The sequence below is a fragment of the Chiloscyllium punctatum genome, chromosome 33 (genome assembly GCF_047496795.1).
Source record: "Chiloscyllium punctatum isolate Juve2018m chromosome 33, sChiPun1.3, whole genome shotgun sequence".
NCBI lineage: Eukaryota > Metazoa > Chordata > Chondrichthyes > Orectolobiformes > Hemiscylliidae > Chiloscyllium > Chiloscyllium punctatum.
In genome coordinates, this window is record NC_092771.1 from 61,614,501 (window position 1) to 61,620,855 (window position 6,355).

A 6,355-nucleotide genomic window follows, 5' to 3' on the forward strand; every position below is an offset into this window, starting at 1 on the left:
GTGTGTGTGTGTGTGTGTGTCCCTCCCTCGCTGTGTGTGTGTCCCTCCCTCGCTCTGTGTGTGTGTGTGTGTGTGTCCCTCCCTCGCTGTGTGTGTGTGTGTGTGTGTGTGTGTCCCTCCCTCGCTGTGTGTGTGTGTGTGTGTCCCTCCCTTGCTCTGTGTGTGTGTGTTTGTGTGTGTGTCCCTCCCTCGCTGTGTGTGTGTGCGTGTCCCTCCCTCGCTGTGTGTGTGTGTGTCCCTCCCTCGCTGTGTGTGTGTGTGCGTGTGTCCCTCCCTCGCTGAGTGTCTGTGTGTGTGTGTGTGTTTGTGTCCCTCCCTCGCTGTGTGTGTGTGTGTGTGTGTCCCTCCCTCGCTGTGTGTGTGTGTGTGTCCCTCCCTCGCTCTGTGTGTGTGTGTGTGTGTGTGTGTGTGTCCCTCCCTCACTGTGTGTGTGTGTGTGTGTCCCTCCCTCGCTGTGTGTGTGTGTGTGTGTGTCCCTCCCTCGCTCTGTGTGTGTGTGTGTGTGTGTATCCCTCCCTCGCTGTGTGTGTGTGTGTGTGTGTCCCTCCCTCGCTGTGTGCGTGTGTGTGTCCCTCCCTTGCTGTGTGTGTGTGTGTGTGTGTGTGTGTGTCCCTCCCTCGCTGTGTGTCCGTGTCCCTCCCTCGCTGTGTGTGTGTGTGTCCCTCCCTCGCTGTGTGTGTGTGTGTGTCCCTCCCTCGCTGTGTGTGTGTGTGTGTGTCCCTCCCTCGCTGTGTGTGTGTGTGTGTGTGTGTCCCACCCTCGCTGTGTGTGTGTGTGTGTGTCCCTCGCTCGCTGTGTGTGTGTATGTGTCCCTCCCTCGCTGTGTGTGTGTGTGTGTCCCTCCCTCGCTGTGTGTGTGTGTGTGTGTGTGTGTGTGTGTCCCTCCCTCGCTGTGAGTGTGTGTGCGTGTGTGTGTTTCCCTCCCTCGCTGTGAGTGTGTGTGTGTGTGTGTCCCTCCCTCGCTGTGAGTGTGTGTGTGTGTGTGTGTCCCTCCCTCGCTGTGAGTGTGTGTGTGTCCCTCCCTCGCTGTGTGTGTGTGTGTGTGTCCCTCCCTCGCTGTGTGCGTGTGTCCCTCCCTCGCTGTGTGTGTGTGTGTGTGTGTGTGTGTCCCTCCCTCGCTGTGTGTGTGTCCCTCCCTCGCTGTGTGTGTTTGTGTGTGTCCCTCCCTCGCTGTGTGTGTGTGTGTGTGTGTGTCCCTCCCTCGCTGTGTGTGTGTGTGTCCCTCCCTCGCCGTGTGTCTGCGTGTATCCCCCTCACTGTGTATGTGCATGTCCCTCCCTCGCTTTGCACGTGTGTGCCCCCTCTCAATTTGTGTGCACATGCCCTCCCCCTCGCGGGGTGTGTGCTTGTCCCTCCTTCGCTGTGTGTCCCTCCCTCGCTATGTGTGTGCGTGTCCCTCCCACGCTGTGTGTCCATGCTCCCTCCCTCGCTGCGTGTGTCAGCGTGTTCCTCCCTCACTCTGTGTGTGTGTGTGTGTGTGTGTGTGTGTGTGTGTGTCCCTCCCTCACTGTGTGTCCATTGCTCTCTGTGTATGTGCGCATGCATGTCCTTCCCTCACTGTGTCAGTGTGTGTGTGTGTCCCTTCGCTGCGTGTCCCTCCCTCACTGTGCGTGTGGGTGTGTGGGTCCCTCCCTTGCTGTGTGTGTGTGTGTGTGTGTGTGTGTGTCCATCCCTTGCTGTGTGTGTGTGTGTGTGTGTGTGTGTGTGTGTGTCCCTCCCTTGCTGTGTGTGTGTGTGTGTGTGTCCCTCCCTTGCTCTGTGCGTGTGTGTGTCCCTCCCTTGCTGTGTGTGTGTGTGTCCCTCCCTTGTTGTGTGCGTGCGTGTCCCTCCCTCGCTGTGTGTGTGTGTGCGTGTCCCTCCCTCGCTGTGTGTGTGAGTGTGCGTGTCCATCCCTCGCTGTGTGTGTGTGTGTGCGTGTCCCTCCCTCGCTGTGTGTGTGTGTGTGCGTGTCCCTCCCTCGCTGTGTGTGTGTGTGTGCGTGTCCCTCCCTCGCTGTGTGTGTGTGTGTGTGTCCCTCCCTCGCTGTGTGTGTGTGTGTGTGTGTGTGTGTGTGTCCCTCCCTCGCTGTGTGTGTGTGTGTGTGTCCCTCCCTCGCTGTGTGTGTGTGTGTGTGTCCCTCCCTCGCTGTGTGTGTGTGTGTGTGTGTGTCCCTCCCTCGCTGTGTGTGTGTATGTGTCGCTCCCTCGCTGTGTGTATGTGTGTGTCCCTCCCTCGCTGTGTGTGTGTGTGTGGGTCCCTCCCTCGCTGTGAGTGTGTGTGTGTGTGTTTGTCCCTCCCTCGCTGTGAGTGTGTGTGTGTGTCCCTCCCTCGCGGTGAGTGCCTGTGTGTGTGTGTGTGTCCCTCCCTCGCTGTGAGTGTGTGTGTGTGTCCCTCCCTCGCTGTGAGTGTGTGTGTGTGTGTGTGTCCCTCCCTCGCTGTGAGTGTGTGTGTATGTGTGTCCCTCCCTCGCTGTGAGTGTGTGTGTGTGTCCCTCCCTCGCTGTGTGTGTGTGTGTCCCTCCCTCGCTGTGTGTGTGTGTCCCTCCCTCGCTGTGTGTGTGTGTGTGTGTGTGTGTGTGTCCCTCCCTCGCTGTGTGTGTGTGTGTGTCCCTCCCTCGCTCTGTGTGTGTGTGTGTGTGTGTATGTATGTGTCCCTCCCTCGCTATGTGTGTGTGTGTGTGTCCCTCCCACGATGTGTGTGTGTGTGTGTGTGTGTCCCTCCCTCGCTGTGTGTGTGCGTGTGTGTGTCCCTCCCTCGCTGTGTGTGTGTGTGTCCCTCCCTCGCTGTGTGTGTGTGTGTGTGTGTGTGTCCCTCCCTCGCTGTGTGTGTGTGTGTGTATGTCACTCCCTCGCTGTGTGTGTGTGACTGTGTGTCGCTCCCTCGCTGTGTGTGTGTGTTTGTGTGTGTCCCTCCCCCGCTGTATGTGTCCCTCCCTCGCTGTGTGTGTGTGTGTGTGTGTGTGTGTGTACCTCCCTCGCTCTGTGTGTGTGTGTGTGTGTGTGTCCCTCCCTCGCTGTGTGTGTGTGTGTGTCCCTCCCTCGCTGTGTGTGTGTGTCTCCCTCCGTCGCTGTGTGTGTGTGTGTGTGTGTGAGTCCCTCCCTCGCTGTGTGTGTGTGTGTCCCTCCCTCGCTCTGTGTGTGTGTGTGTGTCCCTCCCTCGCTGTGTGTGTGTGTGTGTGTACCTCCCTCGCTGTGTGTGTTTGTGTGTGTGTCCCTCCCTCGCTGTGTGTGTGTGTGTGTGTGTGTGTGTGTATCTCCCTCGCTGTGTGTGTGTGAGTCCCTCCCTCGCTGTGTGTGTGTGTGTCCCTCCCTCGCTCTGTGTGTGTGTGTGTGTCCCTCCCTCGCTGTGTGTGTGTGTGTGTGTACCTCCCTCGCTGTGTGTGTTTGTGTGTGTGTCCCTCCCTCGCTGTGTGTGTGTGTGTGTGTGTGTGTGTGTCGCTCCCTCGCTGTGTGTGTGTGTTTGTGTGTGTCCCTCCCCCGCTGTGTGTGTGTGTGTGTGTGTGTGTCTCTGCCTCGCTGTGTGTGTGTCCCTCCCTCGCTCTGTGTGTGTGTGTGTGTGTGTGTGTGTGTGTGTGTGTGTCCCTCCCTCGCTGTGTGTGTGTGTGTCCCTCCCTCGCTGTGTGTGTGTGTCTCCCTCCCTCGCTGTGCGTGTGTGTGTGTGTCCCTCCCTCGCTGTGTGTGTGTGTGTGTGTCCCTCCCTTGCTCTGTGTGTGTGTGTGTGTGTGTGTGCGTGGGTGTGTGTCCCTCCCTCGCTGTGTGTGTGTGTGTGTCCCTCCCTCGCTGTGTGTGTGTGTGTGTCCCTCCCTCGCTGGGTGTGTGTGTGTCCCTCCCTCGCTGTGTGTGTGTGTGTGTGTGTCCCTCCCTCGCTGTGTGTCTGTGTGTGTGTGTGTCCCTCCCTCGCTGTGTGTGTGTGTGTGTGTCCCTCCCTCGCTGTGTGTGTGTGTGTGTCCCTCCCTCGCTCTGTGTGTGTGTGTGTGTGTGTCCCTCCCTCACTGTGTGTGTGTGTGTCCCTCACTCGCTGTGTGTGTGTGTGTGTGTGTGTCCCTCCCTCGATGTGTGTGTGTGTGTGTGTCCCTCCCTCGCTCTGTGTGTGTGTGTGTGTGTGTGTGTGTGTCCCTCCCTCGCTGTGTGTGTGTGTGTGTCCATCCCTCGCTGTGTGTGTGAGTGTGTCCCTCCCTTGCTGTGTGTGTGTGTGTGTGTGTGTGTGTGTCCCTCCCTCGCTGTGTGTCCGTGTCCCTCCCTCGCTGTGTGTCCGTGTGTGTCCCTCCCTCGCTGTGTGTGTGTGTGTGTCCCTCCCTCGCTGAGTTTGTGTGTGTGTGTCCCTGCCTCGCTGTGTGTGTGTGTGTCCCACCCTCGCTGTGTGTGTGTGTGTGTCTGTCCCTCCCTCGCTGTGTGTGTGTGTGTGTGTGTCCCTCCCTCGCTGTGTGTGTGTATGTGTCCCTCCCTCGCTGTGTGTGTGTGTGTGTGTCCCTCCCTCGCTGTGTGTGTGTGTGTGTGTGTGTGTCCCTCCCTCGCTGTGTGTGTGTGTGTCCCTCCCTCGCCGTGTGTCTGCGTGTATCCCCCTCACTGTGTATGTGCATGTCCCTCCCTCGCTTTGCAAGTGTGTGCCCCCTCTCAATTTGTGTGCACATGCCCTCCCCCTCGCGGGGTGTGTGCTTGTCCCTCCTTCGCTGAGTGTCCCTCCCTCGCTATGTGTGTGCGTGTCCCTCCCACGCTGTGTGTCCATGCTCCCTCCCTCGCTGCGTGTGTCAGCGTGTTCCTCCCTCACTCTGTGTGTGTGTGTGTGTGTGTGTGTGTGTCCCTCCCTCGCTGTGTGTCCATTGCTCTCTGTGTATGTGCGCATGCATGTCCTTCCCTCACTGTGTCAGTGTGTGTGTGTGTCCCTTCGCTGCGTGTCCCTCCCTCGCTGTGTGTGTGTGTGTGTGCGTGTCCCTCCCTCGCTGTGTGTGTGTGTGTGCGTGTCCCTCCCTCGCTGTGTGTGTGTGTGTGCGTGTCCCTCCCTCGCTGTGTGTGTGTGTGTGTGTGTGTCCCTCCCTCGCTGTGTGTGTGTGTGTGTGTGTGTGTCCCTCCCTCGCTGTGTGTGTGTGTGTGTGTGTGTGTGTGTGTGTGTGTGTGTGTGTGTGTCCCTCCCTCGCTGTGTGTGTGTGTGTGTGTGTGTGTCCCTCCCTCGCTGTGTGTGTGTGTGTGTGTGTGTGTCCCTCCCTCGCTGTGTGTGTGTATGTGTCGCTCCCTCGCTGTGTGCATGTGTGTGTCCCACCCTCGCGGTGTGTGTGTGTGTGGGTCCCTCCCTCGCTGTGAGTGTGTGTGTGTGTGTTTGTCCCTCCCTCGCTGTGAGTGTGTGTGAGTGTGTCCCTCCCTCGCTGTGAGTGTGTGTGTGTATGTGTCCCTCCCTCGCTGTGAGTGTGTGTGTGTGTCCCTCCCTCGCTGTGAGTGTGTGTGTGTGTGTCCCTCCCTCGCTGTGAGTGTGTGTGTGTGTGTGTGTGTCCCTCCCTCGCTGTGAGTGTGTGTGTGTGTGTGTCCCTCCCTCGCTGTGTGTGTGTGTGTGTCCCTCCCTCGCTGTGTGTGTGTGTCCCTCCCTCGCTGTGTGTGGGTGTGTGTGTGTGTGTCCCTCCCTCGCTGTGTGTGCGTGTGTGTGTCCCTCCCTCGCTGTGTGTGTGTGTGTGTGTCCCTCCCTCGCTGTGTGTGTGTGTGTGTCCCTCCCTCGCTGTGTGTGTGTGTGTCCCTCCCTCGCTGTGTGTGTGTGTGTGAGTGTGTGTGTGTGTGTGTGTCCCTCCCTCGCTGTGTGTGTGTGTGTGTGTCCCTCCCTCGCTCTGTGTGTGTGTGTGTGTGTGTATGTGTGTGTCCCTCCCTCGCTATGTGTGTGTGTGTGTGTCCCTCCCTCGCTGTGAGTGTGTGTCCCTACCTCGCTGTGAGTGTGTGTGTGTGTGTGTCCCTCCCTCGCTGTGAGTGTGTGTGTGTGTGTGTGTCCCTCCCTCGCTGTGTGTGTGTGTGTGTCCCTCCCTCGCTGTGTGTGTGTGCCCCTCCCTCGCTGTGTGTGTGTGTGTGTGTGTGTGTGTCCCTCCCTCGCTGTGTGTGCGTGAGTGTGTCCCTCCCTCGCTGTGTGTGTGTGTGTGTGTCCCTCCCTCGCTGTGTGTGTGTGTGTGTCCCTCCCTCGCTGTGTGTGTGTGTGTCCCTCCCTCGCTGTGTGTGTGTGTGTGTGTGTGTGTGTCCCTCCCTCGCTGTGTGTGTGTGTGTGTCCCTCCCTCGCTCTGTGTGTGTGTGTGTGTGTATGTGTGAGTCCCTCCCTCGCTATGTGTGTGTGTGTGTGTCCCTCCCTCGCTGTGTGTGTGTGTGTCCCTCCCTCGCTGTGTGTGTGCGTGTGTGTGTGTCCCTCCCTC